The sequence below is a fragment of the Vicugna pacos genome, unplaced genomic scaffold, assembly GCF_048564905.1.
Source record: "Vicugna pacos unplaced genomic scaffold, VicPac4 scaffold_104, whole genome shotgun sequence".
NCBI lineage: Eukaryota > Metazoa > Chordata > Mammalia > Artiodactyla > Camelidae > Vicugna > Vicugna pacos.
Window position 1 is genome coordinate 2,119,819 of NW_027328784.1, and position 12,584 is coordinate 2,132,402.

Below are 12,584 nucleotides of genomic sequence, written 5' to 3' on the forward strand. Positions count from 1 at the left end.
GAAAACAAGTCTTAAGACGATGCTAAGACCTCCAAAGTCCTCTCCACGACCATAAACCAAACTGCCTGCAGGTCTGCAGCTGCAGGAGGCTACATGTCTGCTTTTAAAGCAACCCCTTCCTGCCCTCGGGTGCTACAATGCCCTTCTACGCCCTCCCATCTCAGGGTAAGAGCACCCACTGCAGAACCTTGCAGGGCAGCACTGACAGGACTGGACAATGAGGATCAGAGCTAAACTAAGCCTTCTGATGACACGAGTTGTCACTCGGTCACTTTACAGATGAAGATATATATAGAGAGAGGTGGGGTGTTATTGTTCAAAGTCACACAGATAAAAAGTGACAAAGTCTATAACTCTGCTCCTCCCTCTGGTGTGACGCCCCAACTGGGACAACCACAGGGTTCTTTCGTGCCTGCCTGACCAGTTCTTTCCTATCACTCATGACCCACCACAGGGTCTGAAATTAGCCTGCATTTGCAGCATCTTTTCCCTCCAGTTTCTCAGGAACAAGGCTGTTCGGGCCACTTTATGACTTCCAGGTCCCTGAAATCTCCGTGCTCAGGCTGCTCTTGCCTGTGCATCCGGCCCGCTGCTCAGAGGCTCTTCCTCCCCTGCAGGAGGACGTTTCTACTCTTCAAAGGGACACCCCCTTAGGGGATCCCTCCTCTCGCCCTCAGCTTGGCAGGTGTCCCAGGCCACATCGCGAGATGCCCCAATAGGACTGCATCTGCCCAGGTCTGCTAGTCAGACCAGCAGCCTCAGAGCCAGGGATTATGCCCAGGTCACACTGCAAACCTACTGCCCGCCTCACAGACCCCAGCCAGCAGGTCACCTGGAAGTCACAGCAAGTGCCCCACCCAATCCAGAAGCCTCTTCATTTCCCAGCACCACTGATGACTGGTTTCCAAACTTTGGTCAGTTTCGCACAAAACAACACCTTCTACTGTGTAGCGGGTGGTTTTTGCTTCTGCACCCCATTCTTACTGAAAACGTTAAGGGAAACCAAAAAGCCTCTTCTCAACCCTTTTCTGATGATACCCTCCCACCCACAATATACATATGCTCAAGAGATTTGGATCCACGTGATTTTGTTTCCCTTACGATAAGTGGCTCAAAACACTGCGGGATTATTTTTCCTTTGAGGGTATTAGGACTCAGTTTCTCGGCTTTAATCTGTTTTTGTCTTTGTCTTCTTTGTTCCTAGCAGTTGCCACCTCTTACTCCATTCAGCAGCCTCCCTCCCAACTTCTAGTCTAGGAAATCAGCTGTGATGAGGGGCACGGGGGCATTCACAGAAGATGCAACAAAGGCAAAAAGAGGCTATATAATTTGCCAAAGATATCACCTTCAACCCCCAACAGAGTCTGTCATGTCCCTGTGTTTAACTCTTATTCTAAGCAAGTTAACTTTTTGTAGATTATGTTTATAAAGATGAGAAATCAAAATACATACAAGGACACACATCAACTCTAAGATATTCATTAACTCCACTATTTTGTTTCTATTTATTTTATTTGTATTAAAAAATTAAGAACCCCTGCAACCAATATAGCAAAATGTTACTGGGTTTTAAATACAGAATATAGAGGGGTTAAGTGTGTCATTACTCATCCTTATATGTATGTTCACAAGATAAAATTATTTGAAAGTCTCTCTCCCCTCTCCCTACTCACTACTGGCTCTCACCTGAGATCCCAGACCACACATCTAACAACCTTTCACTTTACCCACAGCTGAACTCATCAGTTTTCCCCCAGAAATCCCTCTGCAGCTTTCCCTCCTCAGAACACAGCAGGACCATCATTTAACTCATTAATCCACCCAGAAACCTGGGCCTTACTCCATCCTACCTTCACAGACAGCTTTAAATCTTTCTTTTTACCATCTAAACATGCCTTCAATCTGTTCGCTTTTACCCACTATCCTACCGCTCAAGTGGAAGCCACCAACACTGCCCACCTGGACTCACGAGTCTCCCAAGTGGCCCCACAGCCACTCTCCCCTACTTGAGACAAATGGGATTGTGTCACTCCCATGCTTTTTGGGCTCTTTTCAGACCCACTGTTCATAGAAGAAACCCCAATTTCTTCACCTTGTGAAGGTGTTTGCCATGAAACTGTCAGCTCATGGAGGGCAGGGCACGCCCTCTCCCCTCAACCCCACTCTCTGGCAGAGCATCAGCTTGGGAGGACCCGCTGAGCTACATCAGCCTGTATCCTAAACCTGGTCTTGGGTTCTTAGCAAACTGCTTCACTTATCCATACATATCCAAGGTAGATAAGAAAGATTTTAGATGTTGAGCTAGACTATTCATTTGGGGATTTTGCACTGGCAACATGCAAGTATATGTTCTAATGTTTGTGTCTTGTTAAAACCACACCCAGATTAAAGGAGTATTTGTGGAATGTCTTCGGAGTAAAAGGGTTCTGTACTTTTACAGATTTTATGTTTTATAACATGAATAACCCGGACAGGGTCACAAATGGAACCGCCTCACAAGTGACAGAAGACAGGTGAGATGCATATAGCAACAGGTCACAAAGATGGTAAGAGCAAAGTTTTTTCTCCAACCCCAAAAAAATTCCTCCAAGAACAGAAAACTCAGAATTTTGAAAGTAAAATACTATCATATAAGGAAAGAAAATAAATAATCCTCTTCATCAGGGTTTCAAGATCTGACTGCAGAGTTATTAGCAGGCTATACTGAATCCTAGCACAGAAAATTCAGATGGACTAGTGGTGAGTAAGTTCCAGGAAAACGGCAGTAATTCCTCCACTTGAAAGAGGACACACACTCACTTGTTCAAGGTGATTGCAAACAACATTCTGCAGAAATTCAGAATATTCAGGCACCGCTTCTAGATGGTGATGACACGGAAGGATGGCTTGGATGCATGCTTCTAACTGAGTCACCGGCATTCTTACACTGCAGGGGGAAACGGAGGCCCTCAGCCAAGAGCAGAGATGTTCCTGTCATGTATCCCAGGTCGTGCCTCGGGGACTCAGTGTCCTGTAGCAGTCCGGCCCCAGGCGAGGACCAGCAGCGTGGCCCACCCAAGCAGGAAGGGCACTGTGCTTGAGAAAGCCCACACCAGATGGGAGCAAGAGTGGCTGGTGGGGTTTTGTGAACCTATGAATGCTCATAGAAAAACACCTGCATACATTCAAGTGATACAATTAACAGTAGCATTCTTTTTAACAAAATTTCAAATGTCAGTGGTAATTTTACCATTCCTTTTCTCTTGTCCCCTGCACTCTGAGACAGGCTTAGGTTCTCTCACACTTGCAGCTCTGATGCAATAGTTGTGAAGTTATTTTACTTTACTGCAAGTGTCTTCGCTCCACGTGTCACTGTGACTGTCGTCTCTTAACACAGTCAGATATCTTCCTGGATCTCTCCATGAGTTCCTTGCTCCTGCTTCTCAGATCCTGAGATAAAGAACAGGTGAAGGCACATGACTGGAAAAGTCAATGTGGACTTGAGCAAAGTCCTCAGTGACCCCCTAGGTGAGTGTTGACCACCCCTTAGCTTCGATTCTCAAAGTTCTGCCCAGGGTGACATCCAGACAGGAGGGAGTCCTGGGCCCAATTAAAAGCTGTGTGGCTTGGGTGCGGGGAAAGGTGCAGGAGCTAGTTCCGTAGCCGGGACCCTCCACACCTCTGCTCCTCTCTCTCCCGAGGCCCCGCTGCCAAGCCCCCACGTTCCCTGATATTCTGTCCTTCTCTTCTACTCTACTTCAAGCCCTTTTCCTCTTCCTTTATTCCCTGATTATCTGCAGCTGGAGAGATTTTTCCATCACAAAATCTGAAAAAATTTCCTGCAGCTGAAAAAGAGGTCTCCAGAGGTCAATGCCCATATGGTGGTTCCCGAAGAGAGCCCCTGGTTAGGGGGACCCTCACCAACACTCACGGGACATCCGGTATGTTACAGGGTCGACCACCCCCAACAAGAGTTTGCTGTGACCCCAAGGCACGCACAGCATCCCTGCTCACTAAAGTGTAGTTGTAATCCGTTATTAAGAAGCAAAAATAAAAAAAATTTCTCATGTTTCTTACTAAAATTATTTATGAGTTAGAAAAAGAAATTGTAAAAGAAAAGAACAAATTTGACTCCATGTTAGATGTGTTCGTTTGGCTTTAAACCTGTACCTTGTTTTCTAGGCTCCGACTTGCTATCTCTGCACCTTTTGTAAAAAAAAGTTGCCTTTAGCCTGAAATATCCAGGACAGCCTATTCTCCGGGCTCTGATCTTTAAGGATATTAGCTCTTCTACACTTATGTACAGATGGCAAGTTGCAAAATAGATAATAACCTTTCTTTCATTTGGAGGTTTTACGGGGGCACCTTAATTTGACCCACCATGGACAGCTGCAGGAACAAAGGATTCCAAGGACAAACAATTCGTACAGCGAGAAGTTTGCAACAACCAACCACATCCCCGCCGCTTTTTAGTATAAAAGGAGACTGAATTCTGCTTTGGGGAAGAGAGTTCTACTGGATATCAATATGCCATTTTCTGGGTCTGCCAGATTTTCAAATGAAGTCACTATTCCTTACTCCAACATCTCATCTCCCCATTTATTGGCCTGTCATGCAGCAAGCAGAACGAGTTTGGACTTGGTAACAAAATGACTGCATTAGAGGTAGTATGTCTCCACTGTTTCCTCATTTCCAGTATGTCACAACCTATCAATTTTATATGCTTTTTAACAACATGACAAAGACCTATTACAAGGAATTGATTCCACAGAAATAAAATTATTTCTACTCCCTCAAGACTTTTTTCTTTTCTATTTTATTTTGTTTTGCTTATTGAAAAGAAAATAAAAGTCAAATCATTTTATTTCATGTATTTTTATAGCTACATAATGTAAATACTACAAAAATATTTAAATTGCAATAAAACTTGTTAATATATTTGTATAATGATATATAAACAATCAATGCAGATTAGGAAAGGAGTAGATATTTACTAAAAATCTACTGCACATCCAGTCTTTTACAAGCATATCCTGGAATATAAGCTCTATTATCCAGGGGTCCCCCAACCCCATTCTCACTGCCGATTCCCTTAGTAATCAACTACCAAGGCACCAGCATAGAACCATGCGATCGCTATTTTAGGTATAAATGAATGAATTAGCTCATTCAATTCTAAAACAGAAACCTTAAAATAAATACTGAACTTATTTACAGATAAACAAATTTGGACACAAAAAAGTACAGTTTCTCCCCCAAGACACAAAGATAATAATTGGTAAAGGCAAGATTTGAACTAATCTGCCTGATTATAAAGCTAAGGTGGAAATCCCCTTCGACTGTGTAGGTCCAGCAGCACAGCCCATCACCCTATCTTTGTTCAGATCTGGCTTTAGACAGCCTGAGACAGCACCCCATTCCTATGGAACTCGAGGGGAAACGATAACAATAAGGATTTTATATTCAGTAGTTTCTTAGGTCTCAATTATATAAAGTGTCAGCAGGTCAGCAGAAAACTCTGGGAAATATGAGTGGGTCCAGAGCTTTTCGCTGATAAGAAACTCAATCTATCAGGACAGAGTGACCTTCCCATGAGTGGCCTCATGAACATAAACTAAAGGCAGCTGAAATGAAAACTAGCAAGAACATGGAAGTGAAGCAGGAAGGATCCCTACTATCCCCTGCCCAGTTGCCTCTTCACCCGCGTGGACAAGATGGCAGAAGACCCAGGTTCTTGTCTAAGTTACAACATCATGGATTCTCACCCATAAAATGTTGCAACTCTATGCTGTCTTAAGTCCTTTACAACTAAAATATGATGACACCAATATCTCAGCGGAATGTCTATGTCTCCACTTTCTCTCTTCTATTAGGAGACTATATCTATGGCCACAAACAGAAATTCAATTAAAAACACCATGCACGAAGCCTGGTGAAAGTCTGTGTAAGAGACATTGTTCTCACTCTCTGTGAATGAAAACTCAGAAAAAGTGGACCTTCTCCCTCTGTAAGTGGGAGGTAGACTGATTGTGTGTGTGTGTGTGTTTGCACGCACATGTGTGTGTGTAAATCATATAAAATATATTCTGGGATTTGCACAGTTTTTTTTATGATACTATCATTTCATGAGGATGAGCCAACCTTTAAAGTAATTTGAATCTATTTTTCTGAGAGGCTCTTTTGGTGGAGGATGGGAAAGGGGAAAGGAAAGGAGGAAAGAAGTAAATGAAGCAAAGCTGTAAGAATACTGCTAGGGAAAGGCAAGACATTAATTTTGTTCCTACTTGCATCACACACAAATTAGGGACTGGCTTTCCCCCATGTCTTGTCAAGCACTGAGCTGCAGAAGAACAGGCGACAGCCCATTTCTCACTGAGCTTGTGACTGTATGTGACATCTTATAGACACAAATTATTTAACCTGATCAAACACTCTAGCAGTAGGATGTAATTCTCCTAATTTGAGAGACAAGAAAACAGGAAGTGAAAGACGGTATATAGCTTGACAAAAGTCAGAGGACAAGTAAACTAAAGAGGATGAATTCAAACTCAGATCTGAATGCAGAGTCTGATATTCCCACTCCCAGGGCTGGAAAATCCTTAACACAAGGTTCCCCAGCTCCTCTGCATTGTTCCTGGCACCAAGCATTTCCCATGGCGATGGTCTCCAATTCTCAGACACAGTGCTCTGTGCAGCCAATAACCTCCATTCGACCTTGATCATCTACCTGCCATGCCTACCAGGCTTCACCATACAGGCAGGAAAGCTGGATTTCAAGTGCATAAAAAGCCACCCTGGTTTAAGCTGGACTGTTTATCAGCTTTTCCAGCATAAAGGCAGCCATGAAAGTGCTCACAGTTTGTACATGAGCCACACTACCTCTCTCCATCTGTCTCCCCACCTATACTACTTAGCTATGACCATTTTGAGAATCTTGGAAACAAATTTTTAAAAACAGAAAAGAAAGGATTCTGTAACAAGTACTTAATACTTACAATTTTAAATGAGAAGTTACAAAGTGAGTATTTACAAACCGAATCTGCCTTCCTAGGTGTCAGTTTTAACAGTTAAAAAATATAATAGCAAAAATTTCTCACTTAAAAAATTAACAAAAACATCAACAATAATCTGGAATAAACTCAAAAACAATGCCCATGTTGTACATGGAGAAAGTACAGGACTGTACTGAGGGGTAAAGTAAAAGTGTGAAAGTAGAGACATCAACCTTTTGTATGGAGGAAAGCAGTTTTAAAGATGTACGTTCTCGTAAAGATAATTCAAAATTACTAAAAAATCCCATGACAACACTTATCTTTTTTTTTTAACTTGAAAAAATTATATTAGAATTCTTCAGGAATAATAAAGTCATAATACAAGCCAAGAAATTTAGGGATCGAAAAAAGAATCAAAAAATTCACACTGTAATATATTAAATAAATTTTTACAATATGTAAGATATAGTGCTAGAGTAAGAAAGTAAGATTGACAGAAATAAATCATGAGCTCAAAAAGAGACTCTAGTATACATAAGTATTTTTTACAGGTGGGATTTCAAATTAAAAAGCAAAGTATGAATTTAATAACTGTCTTGTTACACTCAGAGAATACCTGGAAAAAACAAATTCTATTCCCGTCAAAATGACCACAAGAAAAATTACAGAAAATGATGTAAATATTAGAAAGTACTAATAAGAGCAAATACAACTCTTTGCTCATATCAATTCAGCTTCTCCTCACTGTAACAAGTACCATTATCATCTCCATCTTAGAGATTGAAAAAACCTACAGAAGAAATTTATACCATTATAAGAAAGCATTTCTAAGAATAAAACCCAAAAAGAAGACATTTACTATCTTAAGATTATTTTGGGCCACAACAATAATGAACCTACTGAACAAAATGAAAGGCAAGAAATGACAAGTAAAAGCTCTCTGATACATGTTGATGAAGACAAGGGGTTAATGTTCATAATACACATTGAGCTGTCACAAAGCAGCAAGAAGCTCCCCCACTTAAATGTTTGCAAAGGACAAAAGGGATCATTCACTTTTTAAAAGTCAGATGGCTAATGAGTGAAAAATGCTCAAAACCTCACTGGTCATCAAGTGCAAACTAAAATAATGAAAATCATTTTGCTCGTCATATTGGCAAATATGATTAAAAGATATTATAGCTAGTGTCCATCTTTGAGACAACAAACTGTGAGCGATCTTTTGGAGGATGACATGTCAATGGATATGTAAACTCTGAAAAACGTGTGTGCACACAGGCTGAACTCCACTTTTAGGAATCGTTACATTTAGAAAAAATCAGTTCAAAAAGATGTACTCATCAGAACATTTGCACAGCACTGTTTACAATGGTGGGAAGAAATGCTGAAGTGAAATCATATCCAGCGATAGAGAATTGGTTACATAAGTTATTCTACATCTTTTCATGCCCCACAGGAGAAGGAATTTCAAGATTCACTTGAAAGCATCCTGTGATGTATGAAGTTGTCACATCCAAGGACTAAATTTCCAGAAACCTTAGCTAAAGGAATACTCATACAAGATCACAGGAATGTTTGTACAAGAAGGATGCCAGTCAAACACCCTTTCTGACAGTGGAAAATGGAGAAAACTTAAGTGTTCACCATCAAGACAATGATGCGGTAAATCACGGAGAGCTGTGGGCACTAAAGTTGCAGCGTTTCAGCGTGGTCCAAGGCCTTGTCCACAGTACTCTCCCACGAAAGGTGTCGTTACACAAGAGACCAAACCTGCACATCAGGAGACCCCTTTACTCTATCTGAAAGGACCGGGTGAGTCTGGAGTGGGAGGAGGTCTATGATATATACGTTAGTGAATAAACCGAGCTACAGAAAACATATAGTATGGCCTTATTTTTCAATAAAGCATATATACACACACATATACATAGATTTCTCATATACGTGTATGTATGTGTGTATATATATATGACAAAGGCATAAAGGTCATGAAATATATACTCCACATTGTCAGCAGCTTTTACTCTCAGGAAAAAAGGGGAAGGGAAGTAGGGGACTTTCGGTACCACCACAGTTCTCTTTTCAGAATTTCAATTAAGTATACTTGGAATTTAAAAGTTTACTTAAATACAAAGTAAAATGGACGATGCCTCCACAAAACAGAATGCTATACTGGTCATTAAAAATCATGTCAGGGGAGATAGAATATTGTAGAAAAATGTGTAATAAGCCGAATGGAAAATGGAGGTCTCCACACAGTAAACAGGCACACAGTGCTCACTGGTTTTTATGACAGAGCTGATACACACTGATGAAAAGAACAGAAAATAGATGTTAAAGTGTTAATTATTATCTTTGAGTACTGGGACCAGGATAGACACTTTTGACTCTTTTTTCAGACTTTTATATTAAATACACATTATTTTTCATCTGAAAAATGCATTTTTAGATGTCTAGTACCACACATTGGAAAAAATACATGAGTAGTTACAGAAACAAATAACTAGGAGACACCGCAGCACCGTCACACAGTGTAGAAAGGGCGATCCTGAATAACACCACGCAGTTACATAAGGACCCACAAAGTGAGAGCACCTGCTGTAACAGGACGCGGCTCCCTTCCATTTGTCAGTTGTGTCTTCAGGGCTGAGGCATTTCTGAGCACGGCCAGTGTCAGTGCTGGTGTCTGGATGGATGCCACTGGAGGTGAGGGCACCTGCAAGCCGAGAGGAAGAACAGAAGTAATCCTCTGCTTTTTCTGTCTTGTTTCTTTGTTACTTTTAAAGAGAGGCGTAAATAAGATAAACTGAACCTTCCTTACTGAAATTTCACTAATGAAGCCATTTTTAAAGTGTTCACAACTTATATTCTGCCTATAACTGTCTTTTCAAAAAAGCCTCATATTTATTAAATGTTAATTAACTCAGTTAATTAACTACATGTTGAAACCTTTTAAAAAACATGAAATGCACTACGTGAAAGCACCACACATGCAGTGACTAGCTCAGCTGTCTTTACGGCAGTGCAGTCAGCCCCCACCATCCCGAGACCCTGAACTCCTGATGCTGGGAAGAGAGCACGCTGCTTCCTCAGATGGAGAGAAACGGTAAAAGCATTTTCTGAAATCTACAGCACTGACAAAACATAACTGCTTAATCCCAGGCTCCTTGGAGGCTGTCATTTTCCGTTTCTGGCCAACACCCGTCAATGAGCAGAACCACCCCATTCCCGAGTCATGGGACTCACGTGGGCAGCAGTTTTGGAGAAATTTCCAGTTATAGAATGTTAACCAACTATACATAAAACTCTGAAAAAGAAAAGATGCAATACTCAGATTTTGGAAGACACTCAAAATATTCTCCTAAGTCTTAGTATTTGGAAAGGCTGGGCTTCTCCTAAGCCACTTATTTATTTCACAGCCAGTGAGCATCTCCCACAAACCCTGCTTCCCTGTGTGTGCTGGGAGCCTCAGGAACATTGATGCTGTCTATCTTATAAGTCACAAGGCAGAGGCGTGTGTCTCACGCCTGCAACTCTCACACAGGCTCAACTCCGAGCCTCAATTTGTGAACTTGGCCCCATTTTCTCACCTGTTTATTTGGTATCTGTTCTTCTGTAAGCTGCCTGAAGTGCTTCTTGGAACAAGTCAGAAGAATGAGTGGGTAGAGAAATGGACAGATGGACAGGTGAGAGATGGGCAGACAAACAGGGAGACTCCAAGAGAAGGGGAGCAAACAAAATTTCCTATGCAAAACCCTCTTCTAGTCAAGGAAGAAAACCATCACGAAGAAGTGTGAAGAGGCAGGTGGCTTAGGACTGTTTCCTGGATTCCATCAAAAATCACACCACGTGATGAGAGGGTAGAAGTATAAATAATAAAAGAAAAAAAGCATGCATGTTTGAAAAATATATCTACATTATGTACTTTCTAAAGAATAGATTTATATCAGCAAGGCTCAATAACACAATCTTTGGGTATTTACAGAAGTGAGAATCCCATCTCCAATCCGCAAGACATCCCTTCGGAGCACTGAGGGTCTACACGGTGCGATCATAAAGCCGTAACCGCAAAAGCTGTGCTATCCTGCACTTACGAGGAACGAGCAGCTGTGCTTGGCCTGCCCACGCGCGTCGTTTACAACCCACAGCACCTCTACGGGGGAGGGATGACTAGCGAGCCCTGTCTCTGCAGGAAAGAAAAAAGTCCGGGAGAGGCTAAGCCGACCTACAAGTTCTCCATTTCACAGGACTTGTCACTCCAGAGCAGGACTCGAACTCGGCCCACGTTTGTAACCACAGTACTACCGTAATTTATGTGCTTTTTGTGTGTATAATACATTTGTTTCTGGCATGAAAGTGTATTTAATAAATGATCGGTTGTCTTGTATATTTCATTAGCTCACAATCTTTATATTTTTGAATTGTACTCTTCCCCTGGAGAAATGAACGGAAAGAGCAGTGGTCAGAATGAGGTGGGGCTTCATTCTTTATCTGTTACCTCATCTCATCCAAGTCCCCAAGCAGGGAGAAGGAGCAAATGTTCTCTTCATCTTTTAAAGAGAGGGCTCCAGTGATGGTGATTTACTCAACTCCAAAACTAAGTCTGGGGGAAGGGCACATGCAGCAACGAGAGCAGTATCACCTGTAGGAAGGCAAAAAGAGCTCAGGGGATGGCTCAATGGGTCAGCCTGATTTAATTTTAATTGATAATTCAATAACACACTCTAAAAATACTAGCATGCAATGGATTTGCTCTTTCTTGACATCTAGCAAGTTTCCACAGCCGACATGTAACATTATCATGAACTAGTGAAAAGAAGAGTCCACAGACAAGGAAAATCAATGCCACAGGCAGGCTGAAACCCAGGCTGGAGGAAAGGAAGAGAAAGGGCATATTTAAGAAGAGGGGAAAGTCTGGGAAAAAGACATCATCACAAGGACTCTCAAGCGTCATCCAGCAATCATATAATCATTCTTTCAAGAGAGAGTTACTTAGGTCCTATTTTGTGCGAGATTTTACAAAGGGCAAAGAGAGACCACAGCGTCCATGGTGGCAGCAAGTTGCGGGGCTATAATACAATTCTAATCTTGGTACCTTGCACAATTGTCCTCAGTATAAAGGCAAAAATTAAAGTAAAATAATACTATGTAAACCATACACATTGCTGAAATAAATTAAAGAAGACCTAAATACCTGGAAAGACAAACCACGCAAATTCCTGTATCACATGACAATATTCTTGGGATGGCAGTGCTCCCCAGAGTGAAGCACACATACAACGTGGTCTTGATCACATTCCCAGCGGGCTCCTCAGCAATAACTGACTAGCTTCTGCTACAATTCATATGGGAATTCGAGGGTCTCAGTAACCAAAACGTACCTGAAAGAGTAGAACAAAGTGAGAGGACTTGTAATTCTCAATTTCAAACATTACAACTGTATCTACAAGTGAGATTAGAGGCCATTTTTAAGGTATTATTGTGTTTATCCTTATTTTCTAAATTCTGTACAACGAATATACCTGTTAGAATAAGAAAAATAAAAACTAAAGTATCTTTTAAAACATGCACACCGATTCATTCATTGGGGAAAATTATTTTAACTATAAAGAG

At 41.4% G+C, this 12,584-nt stretch overlaps 1 protein-coding gene across 1 annotated transcript in view; it reads right to left on the minus strand.

Annotated features, from left to right (window-relative positions):
* The window catches only part of LOC140694801 (trafficking protein particle complex subunit 9-like), a 49,054-nt gene that overhangs the window by 14,681 nt on the left and 21,789 nt on the right, over positions 1-12,584 (minus strand). The window contains exons 3-7 of the mRNA XM_072957864.1: positions 12,166-12,352; positions 11,470-11,613; positions 9,567-9,687; positions 3,230-3,429; positions 2,800-2,926 (exon numbers count right to left, since the gene is read on the minus strand). The gene's annotated coding sequence lies outside the window, so the exon portion shown is untranslated. The remainder of the gene's footprint in view (positions 1-2,799; positions 2,927-3,229; positions 3,430-9,566; positions 9,688-11,469; positions 11,614-12,165; positions 12,353-12,584) is intronic.